General features: G+C 36.1%; 1 protein-coding gene across 20 annotated transcripts in view; it reads left to right on the top strand.

Annotated features, from left to right (window-relative positions):
- The window catches only part of PLEKHA5 (pleckstrin homology domain containing A5), a 249361-nt gene that overhangs the window by 73298 nt on the left and 157595 nt on the right, over positions 1-18468 (top strand). Inside the window, exon 1 of one of the 20 annotated variants that reach the window (XM_037990286.2) lies at positions 6396-6590. The exons of 17 other annotated variants lie outside the window; for them this stretch is intronic. The gene's annotated coding sequence lies outside the window, so the exon portion shown is untranslated. Of the gene's footprint in view, positions 1-6395; positions 6591-18468 lie in introns of those variants that run through there. 2 more of the 20 variants (XM_037990289.2, XM_037990292.2) reach the window with 2 other exon arrangements.

An 18468-nucleotide genomic window follows, 5' to 3' on the forward strand; every position in this document is an offset into this window, starting at 1 on the left:
TAAGAAATATTTATTTTTCTATCTTTTAGCAGAATGCAGGAATAGTTACACGCCATCCCCATTTTTTTATTTACGTAGTGAATATTTTTAAAAATTTTTGTATAAGACCATTATTCAGCAGCAAAATTATTTCATGTATGGCTTTGTTTTTTGTTTTTGTAGCAAGACATGACAGATTTTCTTATAGTCCAAACATTGTCTATAGCAAAAGACAGCTTGAATGCCAAAATAATGTTTAATTAGATCTATTCATTATCTTGCCACATGCTAAGTAGGTGCTAAGGATTTATCACTGCAGTAGAAGTCACTGGATCTTTACATTTATTTTATGGAAATATGATTTAAAATTTACAATTCTTTTTTGTAAGACAGTAACAAATTATTATGTAAAACTTACACCTCTGCCCAAGACTCTTGCAAATGTTTGCTCCTGATTTTGTAGAGATCTTCCTAACGATTGAATATTTAAAATTCAAAAGGTTTTTTTTCTTTTTTGGAAAAATGCCTTCTGTAGATATATCTGGGTGAGAAAGCAATAAAATATAAATTAAAATATTTTATCAGCAACATCTAGTGTCAGTACTTCATGACTGTCAGTGTGTTGTACTAAAAAGTGTCATTGGTTTGCCCCAAAGAACGAAGTGGTGGCAGTGATAGCAGCATCTCTTTCTAACTTGTGGTTTATTTCTCATTTTCAAGATCCTGTTGCCACTGGTTTTTCTTCCCAGTGGTTGGTTAAAATTCAGAGTTGTTTCATGAATACATGACAGTGTGATCTTAGGAGCTTGCAGTTGCTCAGAAGCCAACCACACTTAGAAAGTTTGATGCAAACATTTGTACTGCAAGATGCTCTTTGTTGAGATACCAAGTCCCAGCAAAAAGTAGCATTAAACCTGATGACCACAGATACCATGGAGGAAAAGCACATTCTAAGACCTGAGCTTTTTTTCTGAAGCTGTATGTAACTGATTCTATATTTTATTCTCTAAGTTAGGTGAAATCTCAAACTTTTTGAAGAGTCACTAAAAGAGAATGAAATCATGTCATTTGCATCAACATGGATGGAACTGGAGGTCATTAAGTGAAATAAGCCAGGAACGGAAAGACAAATAGCACATGTTTGCATTCTTAAGTGGAAGCTAAAAAAATGAATATCATGGAGGTCGACAGTAGAATGATGACAGTATAGGGGGAAGGGGAGCTGAAGAAAGGTTAGTTAGTGGGTACAAACATACAGTTAGATGGAAGGAAGAAGCTCAAATGTTAGATAGCAGAGTAGGGTGACCATAGTTAGCAACAATGTATTAAATGCATTTCAGAATAGCTAGAAGAGAGGACCTAAAATGTTCCCAACACAGAAAAATGATTAGTACTTGAGGTGATGGATCCCCCCAAATAACCTGAGTTGATCATTATAGTTTTCATGCGGCAACAAAAGTATCACCTGTCCCCCTTAAATATGCATAAATATTATGTACCAATAAAAAAATTTTAAACATTAAAAAAATTTTTTTTAATCCTTTATCCTTCCAGCTGAATAGATTTCATTTTCATTCTTCCTGAGAATAGAAGATTTAATGGAAGTTCCAGTATCTGTATGCAGGCCTATGACTAGCTTCACTTCTTGGTGACTAATACTAGTTGACAAAACAGCATATTCTAAACTAATTGTCTTCATTATCCAGTAGCTTTCCTATTCCTCATAACAAATGTTCCAGATCTTTGATTACTCACCTCAGAATGCTTGTCTCACTCCTCTTTTCCTCATTCCTCGCAGATCATACCTTGGAGAAGAAAATAGAAACTGTCAGCCATGAATTTCATTAGCTTTTTCTTCCTCTTCAATCCAAATCTGTCTGTATCTTCATTCATTTTTCTTAACCCTTTCCTTGCTTGCTATTTCTGCTTTCCAAAACCAAGGAAGGAATTTTGACAGAAGTGTCCAAGGAATTCATTGGGGGAGAATGAATGATTCAGTAAATGATGTTATGATAATTAGATAGATAGCTATATGTAAGCATAAAAAATTTTTAAAAACCTTAGGCCCTTGTAATCATATGCACAAAAATTAAGTGGATTATTGATTTAAATGTAAAAACAAAAAGTATAAAACTTTTAGAAAAAAGATTGTTTGTGACATTGGGTCTGGCAAACATTTCTTAGATGTAATTAAAGATTTATAAAAGAAAAAATTAGTAAACTAGACTTCATCAAAATTTAGAAATTTTGCTTTATCTGTATAGGACACTGAAGAGAATGAAAAGACAAGTCACAGACTGGGATAACATATAGGCAAATCACATATTTGTCAAATAACTCATAGCCAGAATATATAAAGAACTTTTACAACTCAATAATAAAAAGACAAACAGCTCAATTTTTTAAATGGGGGAAAATTTTAAATATATTTCACAAGAGAATATACTCAAATAGCCAGTGAGCACATGAAAAGATGTTCAGCATCATTAAACATTAGCAGACTGCAAATTAAAACCACACTGAGGAACCCACTAGAATGGCTATAATCAAAGACTGTCAATATCAAGTATTGCAGAGGATGTGGAAAAACTCAAACTCTGTTACACTGGTAATAGAAATATAAAATGTTACAACCACTTTGGGAAGAGATTGGCAGTTTCTGGAAAAAATTAATTGTAAATTTGACCAAGCAATTCTACTACTTAAGTATCTTAAGAAGAATGAAAACATGTCCACACAAAGATTTGTACTAAAATGTTGATAGCGTTATTCATAATCACCTAACAGTGCAAATGTCTGTCAACTACTGTGAATGGATAGACAAAATGTGCTATCAATACAGTAAAACTACCCAGCAATAAAAAAAAAAAACAATTGACTGATAAATGGTATACGATGACCAAATTTTAAAACCGTGATGCTAAGAAGCCAGACACAGAGACTACACATTGTATAACTCCATTTTTGTGAATTTCCCAGAAAGGCAGATTATAGAGACAAAACAAATCAGCGGTTGCCTAGGGCTGGTGGTGGATGTGGAGATTGACTGTAAATGGGACATGAGGGAATTTTTTTGTGGTGGTAGAAATATTATAAACCTGGATGTGGTAATAGTTGCACAACTCTGTAAATTCACTAAAAGTCACTGAACAATACACTTAACCATAGGTGGGTTTAATGAAATGTGAATTATACTGCAATAAAACTAAATAAAAGCTGAGTTAGTACCACTTGCCTCGGGTTCATTACTTTTCATTCTTAATTATTCCCTTCACAGTTACTCCCCACTCTTCCCCTACCTCTTTCCATATTTCTTTACTATTGAAAATTATTTTCAGTAGTTTTGCCTCCTGAGTTCACTGCCTTTTAGATCACATTTAGACCATGGGTTTCTATCACCACAAAAAAATTCCAAAATCTGGGTCCAAATTTCAACTCTATTCACTTATCTGTGTGACACAGAATAAGCCTCTGAGTCTCTGTGTCCAGATTTGTTTACCAGGTAGAATATTAATAAAATCTATTACATGAGGATTTGTGAATATTAAATGAAACCATATATTTGAGACATTCTATAAGTGCTAGCTGTCATTCATCACCTTAAAACAAGACTCATAAGTTGAAAGGCTGTGAACTGGTGAGCATCTAGAGGAGTGGCTCTTAATCAGGGCAAACTCAAACTTTAGGGAGGTTTTACAGACTGGCTCCACTGACGGGTCAGGTTGAAAGGTTTCTGGACCCTGGGAAGTACATGTGTGTGTTTGTTCTCCAGCTTCGCAGATGATTCTGCTATAACCTAATGGTAAACAAAACAACAACAGATTGCAGTGCAAGACTCAGCCCATAGAATGTACAAACACCAATTGTGAACCCTAACAAACTGTGGTCTCTGGGTGATAACGATGTGATAATGATAATTGCCGTACAAGGCTCATGTATTCATTTCCAGTCTTGCTCCTCCCATTCCCTCCCTTTGGTTAGGTAGCAAATGGAAGGCAGACACATTTAAGTCATGAGCGAGATCCACCCATCTCATGTATGTACATGCAGTGGGACAAATGCACTAACACTGTATAAAGTCTTCAGAGGATACTCAGTTGTCATAGAAATAAGTTATATCTTTGGTTGAGTTTTTAAACATTCATTCTCACTGGGGTAGTATTTGGGAAACATTATATCAGGTTTTACTGGTAGAGAAAGGGTAAATCAGTAAGTTAAAGAATAAGTGATATATAAGGATTTAAAAAAGAAGGCCTCAGGTTTAAGGGATATATGTAATTACAAGATGATCTCAATTTTAAATCAGAACACTGAAGTTGGATGGATGGGAGACAGGAAATGCATGTTCGAGAGCAATTTAGTGATAGGGAGGAATTCATACAGTGAATTTGAAATGAGTAAGTACTATGCCAGTGTGACTGGAATTACTGCCTCTTTACCTGTCTTCATTTACTTGTTTTTGTATCTATCTGTTTCTTAGAGTTGACTCCCTCACTCTTCTATTTTCCAGGGTCTAGAACACTTCTTGCCATCTGCTCCCAGATTCCATCTCAGAATAATTAGTTTTTATCTCTTTCTTTCTTCCCAGTGTTGACAGCCGTCACTTTCTAGTATTCGCATTGTCAATACCACAAGGTCTCCAGTCTCCACACCACCAGTTCCCAGGTCCTCCACTGTGCCACATCTCAGCCTTGACCTGGCTGTTTCTTCCTCTTTCTCTCTCCTGTCTAGTCTAGATCCTTAGTATTCATCTGGGCATTTCAGAAAGTTCACCCCTCTCATAAAGAACTTGCTAATTGCCTTCCTTAGAATGCTTCATCTCTTTCCTGTAAGTTCTCTAGGACACTAAAGCAACTGTCTTTTACTGTAATACTTAGATTAGTTACATGTACTCTTGCCTGGTCATTCCTATTAGTTGAACTCTTTAAAAGCAGAGATAGTTGTACTCATTTTTGTTCCCATTGTGCATTGCAGTGTACTGTAACTCATATATAACATGTTCTCAAATAATAGTTATAGATCACAGTTAGATTTTTTATGTATTTCTTTTTAGTGAAGAGTTTTCACTTTCTCATTTAGGAATCATAGAGCTTTCTTTGAGTACTGTAGGTAACTTATTCTTCCCACAGAACTACCCCCCCATACATACAGTACTTAGAGACAGAAAACATATGCGTATTGACACATTTTAATTTTTGCGACCTTTTGATAACCTTGTCTCAGGAAGGGCCTTATCTTAGCTGTTCCCATGGGATGCCTATCTCCTATGTCTTCTTGCCTTCCCACACCCTACATGTCAGGAGGCAGGAGGGTAGAGGACTGTGAGGCTACTGTTCTCAAAAATGAGACATTTCTATAGAAGGGTGATTTACAATAGGGAAGTAATAAGAGGTGACCAGGAAGGCTTGGGAAGAAGGGAAAAGCTCTGATTAGCATATGGGCCCATTTAAAGATGGGTCAGCCCCATTCTGTCAGTGACTTGCTATCCTGAGCGGGGTGCATGTCAAGTGTTCAGACACTTCCTATTTTTGCTCATCTACCCGAGGTGAAAGTGGGAAGTAGATGTGAAAGAGTCGTCTAGCTGGTTTTAGTGGGGCTGTACTAGATCTAGATTTATGGAGGAAGATTAAAATGGAGCAGAGGAAAAAACTTCTTGACCATATTTTCATCATCCCAAACTAATGGCCTTTGCAGCAATTTACTTAACAAACTAGGTGAATTATGTATTTGATGGCATAAATATGCATACACAGAATATTTGGTTTTTGTGGCATTTTTGTAAAACCGTTTCTCAAAAATACAACATTCTTTAAAGACTTTTTTATAGGTTTATCAGTATTTGTGTGACGTATAATTTATAACTCAATTATTTAATATGTAAACAACAGATAAAAATCCTATCACCATAGTTTGAAGATAGCAAACATTTTAATAAATACATTGAACATTTCAGTTTATTAGTCTTTATTAATGTTTCCAAAGGAGAAATTAAAATACCACTGCATAGTTTTCAGATTGTTTTACTTGGTGAACAGGCAAGAGGACAGAATAAGAGATTGAAAAGTGAAATAAGGGTAGTTTATAGTTTGTTTAATTTATCAATGGTCCTATTTACATTTTGGGATCACATCTTGGACGTTTTGCAACTTCCAATTCATTCTAGCATTTTGGGATTCTTATGTTGACATAGTTAATTCTATATTGAAACCTAGGGACTTGTTATTTAATAAACTTGTAGAAATAATCATTTCCAGTTAAATGAACCACAAAAATTATGAGGTTAAAAACAAATCAGTTATCATTTAGTAGTTCTGTATTGTCAGTTAATGATCTTTATTAAATTTGCAGCTTTCTGAGTTTATTTGGAAGTAGGTCATCACATGCTGAGATGAAATACCAAGTCATTTAAATTAGATACTGAGCATGCTCATATGAAGTACTTACTCTTGGAGACTGCGGTGTGGTTCAGTTTTCTTATAGTGGAAAGAGCAGAAAAGAGATCACGGTGTGCCCCTTTGTCATCATTCTGTCAGAAAGCATGTAATTTGTCTTTAGAAACCAGAAGCCTGAGACAAAGAAAAGAACGCAGATTTTTAGCAAAAGGCTATTTGGTGAGTTAATTGGCTGTTTTCTTCTATTTTGCTCTAATCGGTCAGTTATTCCTAGCTAGTCTAGGTCTTTACTTGTATCTGCTGCTTTTTTGTACTGTGCTGAAGCTTTATGTAGCAAGTAACTTAGCTGAGATTGGGAGAAAATTGTTTCTGCAGTCTAAATCTTATTCTTCTGAAATATTTCCAGTACATTTCTGAGGTGACAAGTTCATCAATTGCTATGATGATACTTTCTCATGTTCTCCACAAATTTTCTTTGCTCACTTGTGCTGAATAATGCTGGCAGAATTATGTGCCGAGATACTTCAGGATTTGTCCTTTTGGACAGTTTAGCGTTTTTGTTCTTACATCTTAATGAAATTACAGTTTTTGCTTTCACATTTCTATACTGTATCTACCAAAGTAATAGGTAAGAAAGATCAAAAATTCTTTAAAGAAAATGAGAGGGTGTATTACAGTAATATGTATACATATTATTAAAAAGGTGGTTCAAAAATGAAAGTTTGCTTTGTAATACAGTTGATCATTTAAACTATCCTAAAATGAAATGAAATTGACAACATTTTGTAAAATATAAGGTGTTACAGTTATTCTGTATTCTTATTTAGAATTCTATCTTAATTTATTGAATTAGCTACATAAATGTTGCATGATAATAGTTTTGCCAGTTTAGGCTGTTACTTTCTCTGAGCTCATATTATCAATGAGTGATCAATAGGAAGATAATCTTATTTAAATGTTTTGTGATTTTTAAAAAAACCGAAGTGTTCATGTTTTACCATGAAGTAAAAGGGGGATATTTTTGTGCATTTTCTCCATATTATGCTCTTATAATGTTATATAATATTTAAAATCTATACATTGTTATATCATGATGAACACAATTTTGATTATGTATTTATAATCGGTAAACTTGGCAACCAAATATTCAGAGTCTTCTCCTGGAGATTAAAATAACATTACTTTGCTGAAGGTACAACATTATATTTTTTGAAGATTTGAAGAAAAAGCATAAAATTACCTTATTTATTTCCTTCAGGGAAAATCATGTTTGTTAGTACACATAAATGTCAGGTAGGGAATTTGAGACATATAAGGTGCTTTAAAGAGGTCTAGAAAAATGATGTGGGGGGTGGGAACAATAGGAAGAGACTACTGAAAGCTTAGTACCTTTAAATGCCAGGCAATTATGTGAGGCTTTCCTGAAATATCTTCATTTTGTGAACTTCCCCCACTATGCCATTTTCCAGGATTGGCACTTGTGAAGGAGGTGGGCGTATACTTAAGCTTATATATTCATGAAAAGGGAAGGTTAGCGTTTAGAGATGAGGACTGGGTGACAGGACTCAAGAAATCTATTCCCACTTCTTTATACTGACTGACTTGTTTGACCTTGCACATGATGCCTACCTTATTTATTTCTACCTACTTTTAGTATAATACTTTACCATGGCGATAAAGTGGTTCATTTATAGTTTCTGAAGTAATAAAATTATTTCACAGACTGTGACAAAGATTCATAAGGGGATAAGTCATTCACTAATAGCCATTGTGGGAAGAAAACAAACAAGTATTGCTTTTCCAAATTCTATTAAATTTTTTTAACTGAAATATCTCAAGTGCATAAAATCTATAAAGTCCTCTGTAGTCTTTGAAACTAATCTCAGAAATACATATTCCATGTGTATTATGTAATGGTGACAGATGTGGTTTTAACTTCTTTCTCCCATATTCACTGCAGACTGGATGATCACAAAATTTTCATGGCAAGATTATACTGTTATATTATTTTATACTATTTTCTCTTATTTATTTAGTTCCAGATACTCTAATCATAAATCTTCATAGATCCATAGAAGAGAAATAATGAATAGGAGATCTGTTAAAGAAATGTGTGGAGAAATACTGGGAAAATGTAAGAAGAATACAGAAAGAAAAATTACCGATGACAAGGGTCTCTTTGCCAGGTTTCTAGATATTAAGCATATACCTATATATCTTATTCATTTCCAAATCATTAAATTGATCTACTCATTTAACTTAACATCTACCCATTAAGGAACACTTATTTCCTTATTTTTGATGAATCTCAATAGTGCTTAAAGATCCTAAGTAGTGGTAGATGAAAATGGATTTTGTGGTCAAGTACGTTTGGCGAATAACAGACCATAAAGGACTGTTCATAGCAGAACTTCTTACCCTTTAATATCTTATTCAGAACCTCACCCTGGAACTTAATTTTTTCTGGTGTATGGTTTACTTTTGAAAGGAAGAACTGTAATACATAATATTAAACATTTGGCAAGCATTTCAGTAATTTTAACTATGAATTTCTATATTAAAATATCTGGATAAATAGAGGAAAAATTGTCAGTTTGCTTTTTATCTTCTATTTTGTAATCTTAGAATTACAGGGTGATGAGATGTAAAATGTATAATTAGTAGATAAGTTGAGTGTCATAGATATGTAAGTTAAAATGGCATTTTTGAAAGCCACTAGGAGTGTACATTACACTAGGAGTGTAGGCAATGAATACAACATGAAAGATTTACAATAAAATAGTAACTGAGTAAAGATTTTGATAATTCTCACAAGTTTCCACTCATTCTCTTAAAGAACCTAGCATGGTGTTAGTCACAAAGTAGGCATTCAATAAATGTTTATCTAGGCAGGTGCGGTAGCTCACGCCTGTAATCCTAGCACTTTGGGAGGCCAAGGTAGGTGGATCACCTGAGGTCAAGAGTTCGAGACCAGCCTGGCCAACATGGTGAAACCCTGTCTCTACTAAAAAATACAAAAATTAGCTGTGTGTAGTGGCAGGTGCCTGTACTCCCAGCTATTCAGGAAGCTGAGGAGGAGAATCGCTTGAACCCAGGAGTCGGAGGTTGCAGTGAGCCGCTATCATGCCATTTGCACCCCAGCCTGGGCAATAGGCAAAAACTCTTGTCTCAAAAAAAAAAAAAATTTATCTTTTCACTTGAATTTAAACCTTCTGCCTCTTCATTGAAACACACCATAGTCATGGAAGTAGAATACCTATTGTCGGTTCCACTGGCCCACCCACCTACTTTAGGGGACTTTTTCTTAAATTGTATTTTGAAATACTGATAGTTGGATTCAGTTTCCAACTAAACTTTCATTTTTTGGCACTCCAGTGAAATTTGAAACCTAATTTTTAAATAGCAGTTTTCTTTGCTGTAACCTAATGACTGTACATGTTCTTAAATCCTTGTTTATTACAAAAAGAGAGGATACAAATATTAATACATCTAGGGGCAAGACCTCCTGTTCTTAGCTACTTAAGAGCCTGAGTTGGGCCGGTTTCTTGATCCCAGGGTACTCTGCAGATCGAATGTTGGCCTCAAATATTTGACATCAATATGATTGTCCCTGAGAATGAAGATAGATCGAGTTTCCATTAAGCTTAGTATAGAATTGATGTTTTGGTAGTTTAGTAGCCATATTTATCTCAAAATAAAGTATGAGAAATAAAATATGCAATTCAGAGAGAAATAGTGAAAAATATGAGGGGACTTCAAAAATTTATGGAAAATGGATATTGTGATAAAACTATGCATGGATTTCATAAATTTTTTTTATACCAAAATAAACTTTTGTGAACGTGTTGTAGCGTGTCTGAACAGGACCTAGTTTGAGGCACTAAGAGGGATAAGACATCAGTTTGAAAAGAACTCCTATCAGAGCGACATGAATTCTGCTAAAATTGAAGCAAGAATAAACATCATATTTATGGTGAAGCTTGGGTGGAAGAATGGTAAAAATCATCGACGATTCACAAAAAGTTTATGGGGACAACACTCCAAAGAAATCAGCAGTTTACAAATGGATAACTCATTTTAGGAAGGGACAAGACAATGTTAAAGATGAAGCTCGCACCAGCAGACCATCCACATCAGTTTTCAAGGAAAAAATAAATCTTGTTTATGCCCTAATTGAAGACTGACAGTTAACAGCAGAAATAGGAACCTCCACCACAGATAGTTTGATTGGTTCAGCGTACATGAATCTGACTGAAAAATTAGTTGAGCAAACTTTCCACTCAGTGAGTGCCAAAACTGTTGCACCCAGATTAGCTCAAGAATAGCAGAGCTTCCAGTGGAAATTTTAAACAAGTGGGATCAAGATCCTGAAGCATTTCTTTGAAGAATTGTAACAGAAGATGAAATATGGCTTTACCAGTATGGTCCTGAAAACAAAGTACAATCAAAGCAGTGGCTACCAAGAAGTGGAAGTGGTTTAGTCAAAGCAAAAGTGAACTGGTCACAAGCAAAGGTCACAGCAACAATTTTGAAAGATGCTCACAGCGTTTTGCTTGTTGTGACTTTCTCAGGGGCCAAGGAACAATAACATCTGCTTATTATGAGAATGTTTTGAGAAAGTTAGTCAAAGCCTTAGTAGAAATGTCTGGGAAATCATCTTCACAGAGTTCTCCACCACAGCAATGCTCTTGCTCATTCCTCTCATCAAACAAAGGAATTTTGTGAGAGTTTTTGTGGGAAGTCATGAGGCATCCATCTCATCATCCTGATTTGGCTTCTTCTGACTTCTTGTTTCCTAATGTTAAAAAATCTTTAAAGATTTTAAAGGATGTCCATTTGTATTCAGTTAATAATGTGAAAAAGACTACCTTGACATGGTTAAATTCTTAGGACTCTCAGTTATTTAGTGATGGACTAAATGGCTGGTATTCTCATTTATAAAAATGTTTTAACCTTAATGGAGTTTATGTTAAGGATTAGTTTATAATATTTATCTTTTTAGTTTCATTTTTCCACAAGTTTTTGAAGTCCCCTGGTATGTCTTAGTAAAATGCTACACATATTCAGAGATTTTTATTTCTGACATTTTTAAAAGTGTAAGTCCGAAATCTAGTTTGTAAAGGTAAAAGACTGTAAATCAAGAACAGAGGACCTGTGACTTATTAATACAAATGGAACTTCTCCCCCTAGCTGTCATTTAACATGAGTAATTTCCAGTGGAAGAGGTTCTGGATTTTAGGAGTCGGGATCTTCTCCCATTCTTCTTGATGTCTGGTGTACAGCTTGTCTGCTGTCCAGCACACATCTTGGGTTATTTCCCATTCCAGATGAGCTATGATTTTTTTTTTTTTTTTTTGTCGGAAAGGTATGTTTTAGATATATGCATAATTTTTTGGAGCTATACATTTTCCTTGAGAATAAATATCTGAAATTATTGTTTAAGTCCGTAAGAAAGCATGATTTTTAAGTATATATCAAAAACATATTTTTCCTTTGAGGTCAGGTTGTCAGAGGCAGGAAAGGAAGAAGGTCAGCAGTTAATATCTAGCCAGCCAAATTTATCTGGGAGATGGATTACTAAGGTTAATAAGAAGTAGAAATTATAGAGCAAAGGATGGGAATGTTGGGAGACTTAATCAGTGTATATGTTTCCTGGTTGGTCAGAGACATTGTCATTTTTACTGCCTTTTCTCCACTTTCTAAAGAGTTAATAAGGAAGCAATTTTTTTTTTTTTATTTGAAGACTTGGTCTGTTTATAAATTTTAACAATGATGTTCAGTAGAGTTGCTGCTGTAAATGTAGACATTAACATGAAACCTAGCTATGTTTTTTAAGGCTTATGGGGGTGTTGTCTAGGGTTTATGGAGGAATATTACATTTTATTCTTTTTCTTGTTTTTAATACTTAAAAAGCATGAAATAATTATTGTAAAAATATTACAGCTATACCAAAGATATGAATAAGATAGAGAGTTGCCCTTACACTTTGTTCTTTGGTTTTATGACACACACCCTGCCCCCACAAAGTTGAATAATATTCCCCCACTTCAGGGTGTGTAGTGATAATCTGATCCCAGAACCTGTGAAGGCTACTTTCTGTGGCAAAGACTTAGCAGATGTGATTAAATTAAGGACTTTGAGATGAGGTTTTCCTTGATCTTGGTGGGGAGGGCAGTGGCAAATGCAGTCACAAGTGTCCTTAGAAGGGGAGGTGGACAGAGGGAGATTTCAGGAAGAGGCAAACGTGAACTTATTCTCCTTTACAGTCTATGGAATCCCTCTCAACACCTTAATTTCTACCCATTAAAACTGATTTGGGCCTGATTTCTGGCCTCTAGAGCTGAGAGAAAATAAATTTCTATTGTTTTAAGTCAATAGAAGATATCAAATGACCTAGTCACAAAAAAATTATTTTAAAGATCTTAATTGGCTTTTGTTTGCAATTCTAGAATCAGGTAAGACCTCATCCTATAAAATAGAATTGAGTGTTGTGATGGACTGAGCAGAGGAGGTTGGTTTTATTGACAAAAAAGGGCTGAAGAAAGCCGAATCAGAGAACAAAAAGCAGATTGGTTGTTTCAAAGTTACTTTCCTTATAAAGTTTAAAGCAGGAGGTACTGCCTTATCATGCCGGCTAAAATTGACCTGTTTGGGGATTTGGCTATTATCTCCATTCCTCTCCTGATTTCTTGGAAGGTCAGATGAACAACTTAGTTTTAGCTTGGTGGTGTGAACTTCAGCATGAGTAACTCCATTTTGGTTTGGTCTGTTGAGCCTAATGCAGGAGCTCAGTTCAAATCAATGACCTCCTATAAATTTTATTTAACGGAGGCTTGTATTAGTTTCCTATGACTACTGTAACAAATTACCACAACATTGGTGACTTTGGTAATTCAGTCACATCTGCTAAGTCTTTGTCACAGTTGGGATCATGTGGAATAATCGCTTGAACCCAGGAGGTGGAGGTTGCAGTGAGCTGAGATGATGCCACTGCACTCCAGCCTGGGAGACAGAGCGAGATTCCATCTTTAAAAAAAAAAAAAAAAAAAAAAAAAAGATTTTAAACATGGGGCAGCTATCAACCAAAGTCGAAAGAGAAACAAAAATATAAGGCATCTGTTAAAACATTACTTTCAAGTAAATGTAAGTAAGGTTTTGAAAAATTAATCAGCCCCGTGTGGTGGCCCACGCCTGTAATCCCAACACTGAGAGGCTGAGGCTGGCTGATGACCTGAGGCTAGGAGTTCAAGACCAGTCTGGCCAACATGGTGATATCTCGTCTCTGCTAAAAATACAGAAATTAGCCAGGCATGGTGACGGGTGCCTGTAATCCCAGCTACTCAGGAGGCTGAGGCACAAAAATTGCTTGAACCCAGGAGGTGGAGGTAGCAGTGAGCCAAGATTGTGCCACTGCACTCCATCCTGAGCGACAGAGCAAAACCCTGTCTCGAATGAAAGAAAAAAAAAAAGAAAAAGAAAAATCAATCCATGCTCACTAGTTTAGTTTTAATCTTAAATATTTATAACTTTTGAAATGTTGCATGACCAGTATATTCATAAATTCATCAAACATATCCTCACAGCATCTACAGGGAAGATACTCCCATTTCAGAAAGAGGAATACATGGGAAGAGTGGGGGTTTTTTTCTTTTTTTAATTTCAAGTTCACGAAGACTGTAAGTGGCAGAGTTAGAATTTAAGCCCAGATCTATGTAACTCCAAAATTCTTAATCTCTAAACTGAAGAATTGTTTTCAGTCTTGTTCCAGTACCTATACTAGATTTCTAAGAATCCAGACAACTCCTAATCTACCACATAGGGGAAATAGGGTCTATAAGAATATCATTTATGTCAGATAGTGAAATAAACATGAGATTATTTACACATTCCAGACCCAGGTGACCTAAATCTTCAAAGACGGTGACTGATCCCTCTGGAGCAGGTGCTGCGTACAGTGAGAGAGACGTATGTGTATTGTGTGCAGTGGCATGGATAGGGAATGATTTCTTCTGCCCAAGGATATGAGAGTGGGTGGCTTCTCAGAGCAGATTATGTCTGTGTTGGGTTTTGAAGGATGAGTAAGCATTTGCTAAGCGTGGTTTCTTTGAACAAAAATTGCTAAGTAGAAAAGCAGGGATGCGTGGCACTCTAGACAAGAGTGAACAGCAAGACCAAAAGGTTATAGATATCTTCAGGGACCAGGTCTTTCAGTGCTGCTAGAGTATTCAGTGTGAGGTGCTTAGGGGCAGGGAGCACAGGCAGATGAGGAAGGCACATCTGTACTCGTGCTAAGGAACGCAGACAATCCTGCAGGCTTTGGTGAGGGTCATTTTTAAGGGTTTCAGTAGGGGGCAGAACAGGACAAACTGCATATTAGAGAGAGAAACTTGCAGCAGTGTGGAGGACAAATTGAAGGAGGAGGAGATAGGGCATAGATTCCTTAATGTTTGAAATAGTACAGTTGAAAATGGGACAAGGATTTTAAACTGTGGCAGCAGAAATAGAGATAGATCGATACAACGTAAGTTAAGGAGATAGAATGTTAGGTTTGATAAACTGGGATGGCAGGCGAATGTGAGAGGGAGAACGATTCTCTCTGGCATTTGAATTGTGTTTGAGATGAGACATTTTCAGGGGAGAAACAGGTTTAATTGGGATAAAGATTGGACCTCTTAAGTTTGAAATATAGATAGGATATTCCTTTTGTTGAGAAGCAAAAAGTGGATATAGGGCTCTACACAACAAAATAATAATTATTATAATACTAATATTATCAGAGCAATAGATTTAGAAAGTATAGGTTTAGTTAAAACATCAATATTGTTATTGAATGATAAGAAGATTAATAAGGAATGGATTGAACCACCTAAAGATATGGAGTGTGTAAAATGAAGGAGGTTTGGGGGTAGAACCATAAAAGAAACAAATGTCTAGCTGCTGGGTAAAGGAATGATAAATCAGCAGAGCAGACCTAGCAGAAGTGATTAGCGTAAAACAACCAGAGGACTGAGATTAGGAAAACCAGGAGAGGGGAGTGTTAACTGTCTCAGGTGCTACACATCAGCCCTTTGAGATGAGGACCAAGAGACACCCTTTGATGTTGTTAGTTAAAGAGACATCAGTGACCTTTGCTGGGGCAATAGGGAGAATAGAATTAAGATTACAGTTAATGGAGGAGGGAAAAAGGTGGGAGGGAGGGAGTGAGAAGTGCAAATAGCCTGTTTGACTGAGAAGGAAAAGAGAAATTCAACAGCATCAAAGAATGGGAGTGACTAAAGTGTGTTTTTCAGCTGGTACGTAGAAGCCAGTAGAGAGAAAATGTTAAAGATGGAGGGAAGAGAAGAACCAATTGTTAGGACAAGGTGCCAGGGAGGTTGGGAAGAAAACAGATCCAGGGACATATGATAGAGGGTGGGCTTAACTACCCTAAGATTTGAGGACAACAAATATTTGCTTGGGGCATGGGAGTGATTAGGATAGTGGCTTAAGGAGAGTGACAACAATTTTAGAAGAGCTGCTAAAGGGAGAATGAAAGCAAATGAAAGAGTTGTCTGCCAGATGGTGTTAAGAACCCATCTGAAAGTGAAAACCATGAGTTGTTCATCACATGAATCAATCTGCATGGGTAGATGCTGCCTTTCATTTGAAAGCAGCATATTTCCTTAAAAAAAAAAAAAAAATTGGCTGAGCGCAGTGGCTCATGCCTGTAACCCCAGCACTTTGGGAGGCCGAGGTGGGCAGATCACCTGAGGTCAGGAGTTCGAGACCACCCTGGCTAACATGGTGAAGCCCTGTCTCTACTAAAAATACAAAAATTAGCCGGGCGTGGTGGCACATGCCTGTAATCCCAGCTACTCCAGAGGCTGAGGCAGGAGAATCGCTTGAACCTGAGAGGCAGAGGTTGCAGTGAGCCGAGATCAATGTGCCACCGCACTCCATCCTGGACGACAGAGTGAGACTCCGTCTCAAAAAAAAAAAAAAAAAAAAAAAAAAAATTGCTCTAAAATGTATCTGCTTACTAAAAACTATTTCTTCTTTTGCAATACTTGGAAATTCCTTGTCAGTTTAAGCTTGTTTAGGTTAGCCAGCTAGCTAAAAGGTTTTTTTTAAAATGTAAAATATAAAAGTATGTTATGAGTTATAAATAATACGGAAGCTATAATAGAATCCAGATGCCGAGTAACTTATTTATTGAGTGTTTAGTGCTTTCTAGCATGCAGAAATGGCCAAGGAAATATGGCCTCTGACATGTTAACAGCTAACATTTTATCCTTGTGTGTGGGGGTAAGGGGCGGTGCATATAGTAGTTTGGATAACAGCATCCCATCGCACTTCAAGGTATGCTTTTTAAAAATTGTAAAGCATTCTTATATGTGAAATCATATAATCATATTCTTCTGAGAACATTTCATAAAATAAGCCATATAAGGAGCCTTATTCTACTCTCTGAGACCCCTTTACAAATTTTAGCAGTTTTAAATTTAGTCTCAAGTAATTCAGCAAATTAAAAAAAATTGTTCTAGCCAACATGAGCTATCAGGCACTCAATAATTGCCAACATAGTAAATATAATACCATGCTTAAAGAAGCACTGACTTTTGGCTTTCTGAGTAAATTTGTATCTCCAAAGGTAAAATGATAATTTAACAACACGGCATCCCCCAACTTATAAAATATGTATTAGAAAAGGTTGTATAATGTTGAGTTGGGTATGAATTACATTTATTTTTATTGTTTTTTTCCTAGAAAACTTAAAAGGTAAGTATAAGCAATAAGATATAGGTAAGTTTAGAAGTAAAGAAAATCACAAAATACAAACTTACTAAACATGAAAGTCAATAACATTGCTGTAGTTGAACTTCAGTTTTAGCTCTGTTTCCATTGTAACAGGGAAATATAAGTTACCATGCTGTCAGAAAGAAGAGGCACTTTGGTTTATCCAGAGAGACAGTTTTCCTTGAATAGAATTTCTCATGTGGATTTTTATTTAGGAACACTGGGTGGTATAATAGACAATTTGCTGTACAAAATTTTTGCAGCAAAATAGGCAGGCTTCCTTTGGTTTTTCATTACAGCTGTCTTTGGAAAAAATCTAAGAGAGTAACATTGAACTCATCTGAATATAAGTGATTCTTAGAGGTCCTAAACTAATGTGATCCTTCCAGTGGTTAAGTGTTCTGTTGGTCAGGCGCAGTGGCTCGTGCCTGTAATCCCAGCACTTTGGGAAGCCGAGGTGGGCAGATCATTTGAGGTCAGGAGTTCGAGAGCAGCCTGGCCAACGTGCTGAAACTCCCATCTCTACTAAAAATACAAAAATTAGCCAGGCATGGTGGCAGGCACTTGTAGTCCCACCTACTCGGGAGGCTGAGGCAAGAGAATTGCTTGAACCTGGGAGGCGGAGGTTGCAGTGAGCCAAGATCACACCACTGCACTCCAGCCTGGGTGACAGAGCGAGAATCCATCTAAACAACAACAACAAAAAAGTTTTGCTAAGGGCAGAGCCTAGACTACCTAAGGGATTCACTGTGTAGGTGGCTGTGGGCTAAGAACTGTTATTAGGACATGGAGAAAATGAAGGTGAGACATAGGTTTTTCCTATCATATTTTCTTATAAATGTGATTACTATCTTCCAGATCTACTACTGACTGTCTACCTGCTACTGTTACCTCTTAATATGTTAAACATAATCTGGAATGCTTCTAATCCTTCTTTCCTTGTCTCTCTCTCTCCAGAAAATGTCCTCCATGGCTTCTTTTCTTAGTACTGTAATTACTGATGTCGTTATTTTGATTATGTCTTATAGTCATAGCAAGGAGACTACTTTACAACAATATTGTCTATATTAAGTAAATGCAATGGCCAATATTAGACAGGTTTTGACCTTCAAAATGGCAACGCCAAGGATTCATCCCCATGTTGTAATTATGATTTTTAAAAGTATTATAATCAATAAACATAGTATTCAAAGGGATACTTGGGGTTTTTCAGTCATGCAACAAATATTTTACTCTGTGCTTCATAAACACCTACTATGTGTTAAGCAGTATTCTATATGCTGGGGAGATGATTGATATGATAGTAAACAAGAGAATTACA

Source organism: Chlorocebus sabaeus, chromosome 11, assembly GCF_047675955.1.
Source record: "Chlorocebus sabaeus isolate Y175 chromosome 11, mChlSab1.0.hap1, whole genome shotgun sequence".
Lineage (NCBI taxonomy): Eukaryota > Metazoa > Chordata > Mammalia > Primates > Cercopithecidae > Chlorocebus > Chlorocebus sabaeus.